Source organism: Monomorium pharaonis, chromosome 5, assembly GCF_013373865.1.
Source record: "Monomorium pharaonis isolate MP-MQ-018 chromosome 5, ASM1337386v2, whole genome shotgun sequence".
NCBI lineage: Eukaryota > Metazoa > Arthropoda > Insecta > Hymenoptera > Formicidae > Monomorium > Monomorium pharaonis.
Genome location: NC_050471.1, coordinates 18,473,081 through 18,488,112, shown reverse-complemented (window position 1 = coordinate 18,488,112; position 15,032 = coordinate 18,473,081). Strand labels below are relative to the sequence as shown.

At 39.4% G+C, this 15,032-nt stretch overlaps 1 protein-coding gene across 1 annotated transcript in view; it reads right to left on the bottom strand.

Moving 5' to 3' along the window:
• Positions 1-15,032, bottom strand: part of LOC105832659 (intraflagellar transport protein 140 homolog) — a 164,527-nt gene that overhangs the window by 134,019 nt on the left and 15,476 nt on the right. The gene's annotated exons all lie outside the window — the stretch shown is intronic.

The window sequence follows — 15,032 nt, the reverse complement described above, 5'->3', positions numbered from 1 at the left end:
AACCGTGTTATGTAATAAATGCACATAAAAAAAAGACAAAAGTTATATGTTCATTTAAACAAAGTGCACAAAAACATACGTGGTTTAATAGAAGCAAAATTTCAATTAAAAATATTTGTCGATTTGTAACGTACTTTATAATGTTAAAGCCACCACGACAAGAATTTTTAAAAAATGAATTAGATTTAACTAATCATACAATAGTTGATTGGCAAAGTTTTTTTCGTGAGGTGTTAATATCTTTATTTAAAAATTCATAATATATTAAATATAATTAATATACTATTCAAAATTAAATTAATTATATAATTATTAGGTATGTACATATTTTGGATTAAAAAACATTCTGAAAAAATGGAGGTAAAGATATTATTGTCGAAATTTACGAAAAAACCTAGGATAAAGAAAATATAATAAAGGGCGATTGATTGACGGAAAATAGATTTTTGATGGAAAATAGATTATGAGCGAAGAAGTGATCGTGTATTTATTGTTCCTGTTCCTAAACGATCGAAAGAATGTTTGTTAAATGTAATTAAAGAATGGATATTTCCCGGCACCACTATAATATAAAATTGCTCGAAAACATACAACTGCTTAAAAGATAAAGATTTTATACATTTTACTGTTAATTATTCGATTAATTTTGTAGTGGTACAGGTATAAAATTTAAATAAATTTAAATAAAAAAATTAATAATAATATATTAATTAAAAATATATTTCAAAACTTATTGTTAGATGCACATACTCAAAATATAGAGGCTTTGGCGTAAGGTTCGTGCAAACGAGTTATGGCACAAAAGATGCTCATCTAATTGGCTATTTAGCCGAATTTCAATTTAAAAGAAAATTTATACTAAATTACCGTATTGTGGAATTTTTTAAAATAATTGGTGAATTATATCCTTGTACAACAGATTAACATGTATAATAGAATGAAACATAATATATACATTTATATATAATTTTATATTACAAAATATTCCCTGACGCTTTAATAAAAATCACAAATAGTTAAAGCAGAAAATATTTGTTAAGTGATCATGGAAAAATATCAATAACACCTTGTCGGTAGAAGGGGAACGTCCCAGATGCGCACAGTAATAAACGGGCACAGCAGGTTGAGTGAAACGGACACAGCGTGAAACGGACACAGTGCAAAACGAACACAGTACAAAACGGACACAGTACGAAACGAACATAGTACGAAACGGACAGTCGCAAATCCATATAGTGCAGAGGATGCTTTGCACACACGCGCGCGCGCGCGCGCACGGGGGATCAAAGGGGGCCTTTGGCCCTCCTTTCGGACTGTGTTCGTTTCGTACTGTATCCGTTTCGTATTGTGTCCGTTTCATACTTTGTCCGTTTCGCACTGTGTCCGATTCGTACTATGTCCGTTTCATACTGTGTCCGTTTCATACTGTGTTCGTTTCGCACTGTGTTCGTTTCACACTGTGTCCGTTTCACTCAGCCTGCTGTGCCTGTTTATTACTGTTTGCATCTGGGACGCTCCTTTTCTACCGATGAGGTGTTGTTGATGTTTTTTCATAATCATATAACAAATATCTTCTGCTTTAATTATTTGTAATTTTTATTACTGTTTTATTATGTCCGTTTATTACTGTGCGCATCTGGGACTCACTCGGTAGAAGTGCCCTGAATAGAAGTGCGCAAAAGTACAGTGCGTATATATAAACAATCCAATTATATGGTATCGAGAACGCGTGTACTGGGGAGGGGCTCCGCCCCTCCCCCTGCACCCCCTTCCCGTAATTTTTTCTAACTCTAACTCAATTTTATGTCGCTATTTAATTAATGCAAAAATATTGGAAACTAACAAGGTGGAAAATCGCAAGTCTATGTGGTACCGTACAAGCGTGGACGTCGTTTACTTTACGTTTCATAAATACATGATATTACCCAGACAGCACCAGATATCGTACGAATATTATACTCTCATACATAATGTACTGTGATCATACCGAATATACGTAAAACATTCATATAACGTCTCAGTAGAATGTCATTTTGGTATATCCTCAAGATAAACTTAGAATATAGCGACTGAACTTCGCAACTCTTACTGAATGTACTGAGATTATATCTAATATACTCAAAACATCCGTAGAATATCATGTGATATATCTCATGTATATTTATCACATATTTCCAAAATATCCGCCTAATATCGAAAGTGAATCATGTAACGTTACGCATTTTCGTCTGCCGTGTGACGCAAATACGTGGTAAAGTGTAGGGTATGAACGTGCGAACACGAACTCACGGACAACGTGGTTTTCTCAGGAATTACGCCCAGATAATTCTGGTATGCACATAAGATATAATATAGTAACGTAAACTATAATAATATATACATATATATATCATTTAGGTTATAACCTACAATTATCTGAGCATAATTTCCCAAGCGTATTCAACAGATATTACACTTCATTTCTCGCGATAGCTTCCTGATGTGCGAAATGATTAATTCCTCTTCTTCTTTCTTCTTGCTAATTAGAATTCTGTATGTTTAATTCCTTGTTCCTTATTCCTCATTATGCATGAGCCCATATAATGCGAACATATTGTAGACATATTGTGAATATACTGAAGATATACTTTAGACATACGTATAACATTCTTGAGATATATTCGGTATATTTTCACAAACTGCCAGCGAAATTCTATGGGATAAGGCAACGCGGACATAGTACATTATGAGTATATATTCGGCATATCACAGACGTATCTCTAATATTATACGAATATTGCAATATACTTTCGCAATATCCTACTATCGTTCTCATAATCTACATGTGCTGTCTGGGTAGTACTCTACGTAAACTAAACGACGTCCACGCTTATACAGTATCACATAAATTTGCGACTTTCCACGCTGTTCCTTTCGAATTTTTTCGCATTAACCAAATAACGACATAAAATTGATGCTTTAGATTTAGAAAAAATTACGAGGGGGAGAAGCGGAGCCCCTCCCTCACCCACGCGTTCTCTATACCATATAACTTCACGGCTTTTCACAAATTTCATTTCATATTAATCGGAAAACAATGGTACATTTTTAAATCTTTTTTTACCCCCGTTTTTACACTTCCCCTGTTTACAGAGCAAAGCAAAGGAACCAAGTCTCTCTCCCTGCACCCCTCCCACGCATTTTCTGCACCCTACTCTCCTCTCTGTTTCAACTAATAAAAGTGAAGCAAGAAATTAAAGAAGAACTTTTGTGTATAACTCGAAAACTAAGGCCGAGCGGCGGTAACATGTGTAGGGAAAAGTTGTTCAGAATAATGACCCTAACAACATATATCAAGATCATTGAAATCGATAAGATCGCCCTTATTATGCATAATCACCAAATTAAATATAAGCATGCAGGAAAACGTCGAAAACGATATATCATACGCTCTGTACTTGTATTACCAACATTATTTTTTTAAACGCCTACCTTCTATCCCTAATTCTCATTCTGAGAGTTGAGAAAAATAGAGAATTAACGTATAGATCTCCATGAACTAGTTGAAATATGTAATAGAAATCTTTTGTTTCGCTAAATGATAACATAACTTAAAAAATCGTAAAAATTATTCCACCCTTATTTCCAACTCTTAGGGATCCATGAAATAAAAAATTGACCAGTTCCTAAAAGAGCACCTTCGAGTACTCTTGAAAATGGTTTTCCCAAAAATTCATCGTGATTTAATGATAAATTTACATATAAGTGAAATTTTCTGGTGTACGCAGTTTTCAGCCGTTATATTAGAGCCGCCATATTGGATTTTTCAAAACGCCAGAATGCTTTCGAAAGTTGAGGTTATGAGCTACATTTTGGTCACCAGCAGAAATTTTTATAATTTTTTTTTTGTAATGGAAGAAGGAGAGGAAAAATCCAATATGGCGGCTCCAATATAACGGCTGAAAACTGCGTACATATATATATATATATATATATATAAACCCTATACTGTAACACTATGCTCATAAACGACACACATTTACGTGTAATAAACTCTATATCTGCGCACACAACTGAACATATTGCAGGCTTTGTTGAAAGGCCAACTTCAGAAAAAATTAAGTGCAATACTTATTAACTTTTAAACGAATGTAACAAAGTATCATCTTCGTTTATGCAAAGAAAAAGTTTTGATTTCTTGCGATATACAAGAGTTGACATATTAACGGTTATAATAGTTGCAGAAAAAATCTTTAATTTATTTAGATTAAAAAATAAATTAAAATTAAAAAATGTTATGTAAAATATGATAGCATCAACTTTAAGACACATTAATATATCAAAAATATTAAAGAATTTTGATTTTCATGTAAAAAAATGTAGATTTAATGGAAAAAATTATAAGTATTTAACAGTTAAGCTTTTATTAAATATATTTTTTAAATATTAAATTGTATTATTTTAGTAAACAAAAAGTAGATTAAATAAATATATGATATGGCACCAGAATGGCCACATCCATCGATGGATAATTTAAAATACAATATTCTAATTAGTGGATACAAGAGAAAAGCTACAGCAGCAATCAGCTGTGACCCCAATAAAACAGTTATGTGACATTCACATGGAATCCACGTGATTTACATGGATTACGTTGTTACAGGAATGCAGGTTTCTCTACAGTTAGCCACGTGGATGCAATATTCTTTTTTCATCATTGCATCGAATTCGCTACAAACAATTCACTACAAGAAAAATGACTTTCACTCCAGTCAAATAATAAGATCACTTATCGAGCGAAAAATTTATTCTTATAAAAAGTGAGCTGTCACTCCATTTCGAGTGGCCGTATTTCACTATCGCTTAGACTTTAAGCCTTAGAGTAAAATTCCATTCTTTTCAAGTAACATTTCACTCCAAGAGAGAGTATATGTATATTACGAGAATGTTTCTAAAGTTCGTAAAATTTTTACATGGTTTCTACATCGAATCTATAATTGCATCCACATAAATTCTAGTACCGTTTTTGAGGGAATGTCCACTTGAATATTCACGTCATTTCACGATACCGATCCACGTAGCATTAACGTGGCTATCACGTACTTTTATTAGAGTGATGCAATGGACGATGGTAATTTCCATGCGAGTGAGTTTTGATTTGAAGAACTATGACTGTCAAAGGTTGCTTTGATATAGTTCAAAATGCTTGCGTCCTGTGAAAAAAGCAGCGAAGCAAAGGTAGTGCAGGAAGAAGCATTTTATCGGCTGTATATTTTTTGCTAGTGCGTGGATGTCGCTGTGGGAAAGTTTAAAAGAAGGCCTGTCCTTCCTTGGAAGGCAGCAGTTCTTGCTAAGGAGTCTACGCGCTCGTTTTCGGGTATTTCTTCGTGGCCAGGTATCCATATAAGTTGAATGAAAATAGATTGTTTCTCTGTCTTGTGTAATTGTGTGGGAAGGGGGCCGAAGGTCCCCCTTGCACCCCCTCTTATTGGCCCTCTCTGTCATGGCGTAAGTATCGATCGGACGTGTTTTGATCGCTCAGCTTTTAGTGCTTAGATACTGCTGGTTTCTGCCCTGCGGGGCGCTTTTCTTGCAGGCTGACTGTCAAGGGCGACTTAACTTGACGCTTTGCTGGTACGGTGAGTGACCACTGGCGTCTTTTCTTGACGCATTCTCGCATTCTCGGATTTTCCTAAATTTTTCGGCTTCCGGGACAGCGATTTTCTTGAGTCGGCTGTCATTCTTCCACCTCTACTCCGGCTGCTCTCTCTACGCACGCGTCTTCGCTCGCTGTCTGGTCCCCTCTACATCGCAGCCACGAGAATCACGCGGTGAGTGCGTTGCCAAAACAAGCCGTGTTATTTTGTCAGGCGCCTGAAAGTCGGACCAGCTACTATACGATCGATCCGCAGAATGACACTTTCTTGCGCGCACTGTAAAAAATTTATTTCGCCAACATATGCTCTGTCTGGCGCTTGTGAGAGCAATCATGTCTTTCATGCCGACTGTATCCAACTCATCGCTGGCCCGCGAATCTTAAAGAGCGCCGAGGACGGCACCGGCTTCTCCTGTCCCGTTTGCGCGGTTCGCGCTTCGCGCTGGAGTGCTGGCTCCGGATTTTCGATGGTGGGGGAACCTACCATATCATCCCACGACGGGACTCGCAGTCTCGAGGATACCATCTCCTCGCTGCTCCAAAAGATGACAAATATCGAGAACCAGCTTCAGGGCCTTACTGCGATCAACACCAAATTATCAACACTGGAGCTCAACATCTCACGCTGCATCGCCACGTACAGCGAACTTACATCGAGGACGGACGCGCTCACCGCAACTATGCGAAAATTGAACGAACGGGTTGACGCACTCGAGCGTCCCGTGCAGCTACCGACCACCGCTAGCACCTCCTCTGGTGCGGACGACCGGCTTGAGGCTCGACTCGACGCAATCGAGCGGGAGAGGCTCAACTCTGAGCTTATCATATTTGGAGTAAAAGAATTCTCCCCTGAAAATCCTCTCGAGCTAGTAAGGAACATTGCCTCCGTGCTCGGCGTGGTAGTCTCCCCCGACGACATTCAGACTTGCTACCGCATACCTGCCTCTAATGGTCGCCACCGCCCGCTGGTCGTCCGCCTTACTTCCAACAAGGTCCGCAATCAATGGATTCGCTGCAAACGTGCAAAGGGTGCCCTCGAGGGCGCTGAGGTATCCGACTCTCTATCCGACTCGCGTATCGATGTCACTCAGAGGCTTTTCGCTTCTACGCGTCGCGCCTTTGCCCGGGCCAGAGGAGCTGTTGCGAGCAGTTTACTGTACCGAGCGTGGACGCGGAATGGATACATCTACGTGATGCTCCACTCTAACTCCACGCCTATTAAAATTCGCGATACTGCGCACCTAAATTCCACCCTCGCTGCTGCTCCTCAGCCTCCCGCTACACCCTCTGCCACCGTGGCCGTCCAGCAGCCTGCGGCCACCCCTAATATCGTGGTGGTTACCCTGGCTCGGGTGACGACGGACCGTCTATTCTTGCGCCCCCCGCAACCCCGCAAATCTCCGACGCTATACCCAAGCCGATGCCCCCATCCGTGAGCGGCGCGACTGGGGGGGCTAACGGTGCGATTCCAAAGAAACCCTCACAACAGAGGACCTGACGCGCTTCTACTATCCCTGTCACAAACCTCAACCCACTTCGACTGTGCCACGTAAACTGCCAATCCCTCCTCCCCCACTTCCAAGAATTTCGCGACCACTTCCTGCGGGATCGATACGATCTTATAGCAATGTCTGAGACCTGGCTCAAGGCCCACATGCCCGATTGCCTAGTCGCGCTACCCGAGTACAAACTCCTCAGACACGACAGACGGGGTAGGGGGGAAGGGGGCATTGGTCTGTTCGCGCGCTCCGGGATCGGGGTCACCCCTCTTGCTTCCTCACCTGAGACTTACTTTGGTAAACCTGAGTATCTTTTCCTGCGAGTCTCTCCCGCCATGTCACGGCCTTTCTTACTAGGTGTACTCTATCAACCACCTAAACTTGGACATCTCTCCGACTTTCAGGTTAAATTTGAGCGACTCTTTCCATCCTATCCCAACGCCGTGCTAATAGGCGATTTTAACATTGACCTAAATACTCGCTTCCCTGACTCTAAATTCCTATTCAACTTCTGTACCTCTAATCACCTTTACATAGTTCCCTACTGTAATACCCACCATACTTCCTCCTCCCACACTCGAATTGACCACTGCCTGCTAAGCGACAAATCCTTACTCCTATCTTACTCCCAGCAACCACTTTCTTTCCTCTCCTCACACGATCTGATCGAGGTCACTCTTAATCTCTACGCACATCGGTTGCCACCTCGTCACATTCAAGCACGTGACACACTTCGACCTTGACCGTTTCCGCAGCTCACTCTACTTCTCTGACTGGTCCGTTTTTCATCATCCTACCACCCTCGACACTAGACTTTTGACCTTAAACTCCCATCTTATACACGCTCGTGACCTCCATGCTCCTCTTCGTTCCTTCATTGCCAAACGCCCTCCTGTTCCTTGGCTCAACAGCGCTATCCGATCGCTGATGCGACAACGGGATTCTTGCCGCCGGGCGTACCTTCTCCGCCCTTCCCCCCACCTCTGGAACGCCTTTAAATCCCTCCGCAATGAGACAAAAAAGCTCATAGACAGGGCTAGAAAAGCCTACCTCTCAAACCGATTGGGATCTATTTCCCAACCATCGCGCCTGTGGTCAGAGCTTAGATCTCTTGGCCTCGGAAGATCAAGATCCTTCTCCCCCTCTGACCTTCCACTCGATCAACTTAACGCCTTTTTTACATCCACCAACTCTTTCACTCCCTCCTCCCTCATTTCCTCTTCTTCCCCAGTACCCTCACCCACTCTCCTCCCTCTATCGCACAACATCCTTTCTCACTGCAAACCCTACAACCAACATCGTCCTCATCCCTGAGTATGATCATCCTCATACTCAGATCCCGCCACCCTATACTTCCAACATGTCACCCCCATTGTCCTACGGAAAGCACTCACCCTCTGTTCCTCTAATTCCTCCAGACCTGACAACATAAACAGACGTCTCATCATGGACGGCCTACCGGTGATTTTTTACTTTATCCTAGATCTTTTCAATCAATCTCTTGGTTCCTTCTCTTTTCCCTCCGACTGGAAGCTTTCCCATGTCATTCCCCTTCCTAAAATTAAGAACCCTCAATCCCCATCCGATTTCCGTCCTATCTCCACTCTCCCCTATCTCTCTAAAGTTTTAGAGCGTATCGTCTACGACCAGCTCTCTACTCACCTAGCATAAACACCTTGATCCATTCCAAACCGGTTTCCGCAAGGGCAATAGCACGCAAACAGCGCTAGTCAAGCTTGTCGATAACGTCAAGCTGGCCATCGACAACCGAATGGTCACCCTGCTCGTCTTATTCGATTTCACAAAGGCTTTTGATTTTGTCAACCATGAGCTACTTCTCTATAAGCTCAGCTGCCTTAACGTGTCCCCACTCTATCTTGGTTTCAATCCTATCTCTCCGGTCGTCATCAGAGAGTGCGAGGATCCGATGGCTCCTTTTCGCACTGGGATCCTATCCTAACGGGAGTCCCTCAGGGCTCGGTCCTCGGACCCCTTCTCTTCGCCATATTTATAAATGACCTCAGGCACTCTCTAAAAAATTGTAAACATATTCTACACGCGGACGACCTCCAAATCTATATACACACCCACCCCTCTAATCTTGATTCAGCCCTAGAGAGGATGAGCGAAGACATTGCCGCCATCGAGCGCTGGGCGGACCTTAATGGTCTTAAACTGAATGCGGGTAAAACCAAGGCCATGCTCCTTGGTAGCTCAAGGTATGTTAACATCATTTCAGAGGCCCATAACCTCGATCATAAACTCACCGTCAACGGCTCGCCCATCGCCTTTGTTGACCGAGCAATCAATCTAGGAATTGCGCTAACTAGTACCCTTAACTGATCCGAGCACATCAAACTCTGTTCCAACAAAATAAACAAATCCCTCTAGCGACTAAAACTGTATAAAAATTGTCTAGCAACACCGCTGCGAATTCGCCTGGTGTCCTCGCTTATCCTCCCCTTTTTCGACTACTGCGCGGCTGCTTTCACCGACCTAACAGGTCAATAGAGACTCAGGTTGAGGAGGCTGATGAATGCGTGCTTGCGTTTTATTTTCGGTCTCCGCAGGGACGATCACGTCACGCCCTACTATAGAAGGCTGACCTGGCTGTCTCCGGATGATCGAAGGGCTCATCTCATCGGCTGCTTCATCTACACAATCCTAACTTCACGCAACCCCGAATACCTAACCTCCATGTTTCACTATCATGTACCCCTCCGCTCCACATCGCGCACCATCCCTCCTAATCTCCATCCCCACCTGTAGAACCACCACCTACCAACGATCTTTCCATTACGTCAGCACTACACTCTGGAATTCGCTCCCTACAGCCATGCAACGATCACCCTCATACGCAGCCTTTAAGCGCAGGCTCTTCGACCATCTATGGCGAATCGCGTCCGTTAATTTAGGCTCTCAGTAGCCTCTATTATCACCCACGCTATCCATCGACTTAATTTTGCTCTCATACTTATAGTACTGCAAATATTGTTACTCTGCTTCTATTTACCCACTTTTCGTACTCTGCTCTGCGCTCGTTGTCTACAATTCGCATACTGTATAATCTACGCTTTTATATACTCGCTTCAACCTGCATATTCTGCTTACCACAGCTCAACCTCACATATCATAATGTACTACCTATTTTACCGCACATTGTACGTTCTTAGAGGGCTCGCCCTAGAATGTTTAAATAAACGCTTCTCTCTCTCCCCCCCCCCTTGTGTGTGTGTGTGTGTGTGTGTGTGTGTGTGTGTGTGTGTGTGTGTGTGTGTGTGTGTGTGTGTGCGTGCGTGCGCGCGCGCGCGTGCGTATATATGTGTCCGTTTCTTTTTGTGTCCAACTGAACGGTGTGCAAATGAACTTAAAGTTAATGAACTATGAACTTTTAGAGTTGTAACGGAATATTTGACATCCATATTCAATGATACTTCTGAAAAGTATTTTACAAAGAACAAAAAGTAAGCGGAGGTGAGCCCCAGGGTACACCGGTCAGTGATAAAATCATGTCTGCTATTTTTTTACCTTTTTGAATTATGTAAAAAAAGTGTAATTTACCGAATAATTTTTCATCTAAAATGACACCTATAAATTTAATTAAGTCTGTTTTAGGTATGCGGAAAGTGCCAATGCTTAAGTTAAATGTTATTGAATGAAAGTCCTTGGGGAAACGTTTGTTTCGGAAGATCATATATTTAAACTTTTCGAGAGAGATGTCAAGCCCCCGATTGCGAAGAAATGCGTGTATTTGATCGAGAAAATTTTGCACAGTTTGTATAGCTTTAGAAATGTTATTGGATGTAGCGAATACAATTAGATCGTCTGCATATTAAATAATTCTGGCTTCTGGTGATACGCATTTATACAAATTTCTGAAATAGAGGTTGAAAACCGTGGGACTAAAAATGAATCCTTGTAAGATACCTTTCCGAGAAAGGAAGGGACCAGAGAGATCCCCATTTAAAATAAAATATACTTCTCTTTGAAATATGAGGTTGGCTATAAAATGTCTGACGTTTGCCGAGATGCCAAGATCTAAAAGATCTGAAAGAATTGTAAGAGTGACATTGTCGAAAGCACGTGTAATGTCAATAAATACGCAAATACTATTTCATTATGTAGAGAAGAGTGGTGTATGAAACTCGCGAGTGCAGCGAGATTATCAAGGCAGGACTTGTTTGGTCTGAATCCTGATTGAAAATCCGGGAGGATGTGTCTTAACCCATTACTTCCCAAGCGGACATTTTATAGTCGATTGGTTTTCGGCTCAGAAAAGTGATGAGATCACATGAAAACTTAAAACAAAATATGCTCTTCTACATAAAAAGAGTTGCTCTTTCAGATTCCGGGGTCAAAATTTCAAAATTTTCTCACGAGGGCTCACATCTCGTGTAACTCTACCAATAAACCATATTATATTCCATACACTTTTAAGTCATATTCATTATCATAATTTCTACACGATTTTTTCAAGGAGTTTAAAACAGCATGATAATAGAGAAATGAGTTTAACATTCTACCTCAAAATGTCACATCATCGCCGTGAAACTTGCCGCGAATAATCTCAACACACGCACAAAACATATACTATGGGTGCGTTCCGTTTCATGCATGATGCGTATAATGTATTGTTCATGCTTATTATTCGTCAAATGTTAAACAAGGATGAATAATGTCTTATGCGCATCATGAGTGAAACGGAACACCCTAAGATACACAAACGGCGCGAACTCGATCCGCCAATCAGCAATGCTAGTTCAAATGCATGTTCAGCGCCAATCAAGATACGTAAATTCCAGTGTCCATTTCAACTATCGCGCGGAAAGCAACAGTACAAACCCCCACCATTTTTCCTGGCGACCGGATGATGACAACGATAATAATAATAATGACTACGACGTTTCTTAACTAGATTTTTAGATGCATCACTACTTGTAGGGATGGTTTTCGATGTTTCGTTACTGTTAAGGGTAGTTTTCGATTAAAAGCTTTTTGCTACAAATTTGCCTCAAAGTTATGCTCATTTCTTACTTTTTGGCAATTTTCGCATTTTTTGACAGGGTATAAAACTTTTGAAAAATACAACTGCCATATTGGATCCGCCATTTTGAATTCTTAAAAACGGACTTCAGATTTGTTATCAGCGACTCCAAAAACCCTTAGTTACCGGATTTCGCAAAAATAATTCGTAAAATAATCGAGCCTACCCCCAAAATCGATAAGGGTAATTTCTATCCTTCAAACGGCTTTCGGGTTGATATAACGGGTCCAGTACACTTGACCGACAATCATTTGACCGACACCGTTTGGCCGACAGTACACTCAACCGACAGTATTACTTAGTCGACAATTACATGACCGACAAGTACATTTAACCGACACGATTATTTGACCGACAGTTCATTTGACCGACACAGTTTGGCCGACAGCACACTTGACAGACAGTATCACCTAATCGACAATTACATGACCGACAAGTACACTTAACCGATACGATCATTTGACCGACAGTTCACTTAACCGACACTACTTGGCCGACACACTTGCCCTGAGTGAGTTCCAGATGCGCACAGTAACAAACGAACACAGTAACAAATGCGCACAGATCAAATGCGCACAGTCGCAAACCCATGTGGTGCAGAAAATACTTTGCACACACACACATACACACACACGGGGGGGGGGTGCAAAGGGGGCTTCTCCCCCCTCCCGCACCCACCCATCGGTAGGAATGCCCTGAGAAGTCGCAACCCATGTGGTAAGTCTGTTGGTTACTGTGACCGTTTGGTCTGTGCGCATTTGGTCCGTGCGCATTTGATCTGTGCGCATTTGTTACTGTGTCCGTTTGGTCTGTGTCTGTTTGTTACTGTGTCCGTTTCACTCAGCCTGCTGTGTCCATTTATTACTGTGCGCACTGGGACTCACTCAGGGCAAGTGTGTCGGCCAAGTGGTGTCGGTTAAGTGAACTGTCGGTCAAATGATCGTGTCGGTCAAGTGTACTGTCAACCAAGTGGTGTCGATCAAGTGAACTGTCGGTCAAGTGATTGTTGGTCAAATGAATGCGACTCAATATAACAATATACGTGTGCAATAGTTTTCCATGTACTACTTGTATGCCAAGTTTCAGGAAAATCGTCGTATGGCACTTCCCTAGTATTACTTGTAAGTAATGTGGAGAACTATTGACAAAATTGCAATTTTTACATTATATTATTGCTAAATATATATACATGTATACATACAAAGATATTTATAAATGTATATACAGGGTGTCCCAGAATGAATAATTTTTATTTTACAGAGTGAAAGAAAATAAAATTTTAAACTAAAAGTTTCTTTAAAAATTTTGGCTTAGACTATTATTTACTGAATTATTAATAAATAAAGTTAATCAATCAGACGGCGCGCGGCCGGCATACGCAGCAGCGTAGCGTGCCATGTGGCTCTACGGGCTCTCCACGCGCTTATTCAACATTCCGTTACTTAAAGCTTTATTTTTATTTTTTATATTAATGAATAATTAAATAAATAAACTTAAATTAATAAATAAATAAAGAAATAAATAACTAAGTAAACTAATAAGTAAATAAATAAAAATAAATTAAATTAGAAATTATTTCAATTCCTTATTATTTTTTATTTTTAGTTGTTAATTATTTATTTGTGTACTTGTATTTATTTAATTATTTAAAATATTTATTTGATTCAATTACTTAATTCTTATAGTTGACTTAACAACGATAGACAAAATTAACTACAGAGAGTGTGTTATACAAAGGTATAAAAAAAATTGTTTATAAAAAGTATTAAAATAAATTGTTAGTAAACAATTTGTTTAAACAATTTTTTAAAGAATTATTTCAGCATGTGTTTTTAGGGCCACAAAAACCTAAAACGTGGAACAAATCTTAGCCGCAATTTACGTAAAAATGTTTTACTTTTAAATAAAAAAAAATTTTAATTTATTTTACTCCTTCCTCTCCTCTTTAAAAAATGTTTTCAAATAATAAGAAAAAAATAAAAAATGGTAGAATACGAATTATTTTTATTAATTGAATTTAAAATAATAGCACCGAATTCTACGGGAAAAATTGCATAAGGAACGCATGATGCATATCGATATTAAGAAATTATTTAAGAAATTGTTTAAACATTTTTTTTAAAACTGTTTTTAAGTAAAAATTGATAGCTCCTTTGCTACAAAAAAATCACTCTAATAATTAAAAAAAACACATGCTGAAATAATTCTTTAAAAAATTGTTTAAACAAATTGTTTACTAACAATTTATTTTAATACTTTTTATCAACAATTTTTTTTATATCTTTGTATAACACACTCTCCGTAGTTAATTTTGTCTATCGCTGCCAAATCAACTATGAGAATTAAGTAATTAAATCAAATAAATATTTTAAATAATTAAATAAATACAAGTACACAAATAAATAATTAACAACTAAAAATAAAAAATAATAAATTATTAAAACAATTTCTAATTTTATTTATTTTTATCTATTTACTTATTAGTTTATTTAGTTATTTATTTCTCTATTTATTTATTAATTTAAATTTATTTATTTATTCATTAATATAAAAAATAAAAATAAAGTTTTAAGTAAGAGAATGTGTAATAAGCGCGTGGAGAGCCCGTGGAGCCACATGGCACGCTACGCTGCTGCGTATGCCGGCCGCGCGCCGTTTGATTGATCAATTTTATTTATTAATAATTTAGTAAATAATAGTCTAAGCCAAAATTTTTAAAGGAACATTTAGTTTAAAATTTTATTCTCTTTCATTCTATAAAATAAAAATTATTCATTCTGGGACACCCTGTATAATATCAATAACTTTAATTATCAGTAAAAATAAAAATTATTCACAGCGCAAAGAAATTTTT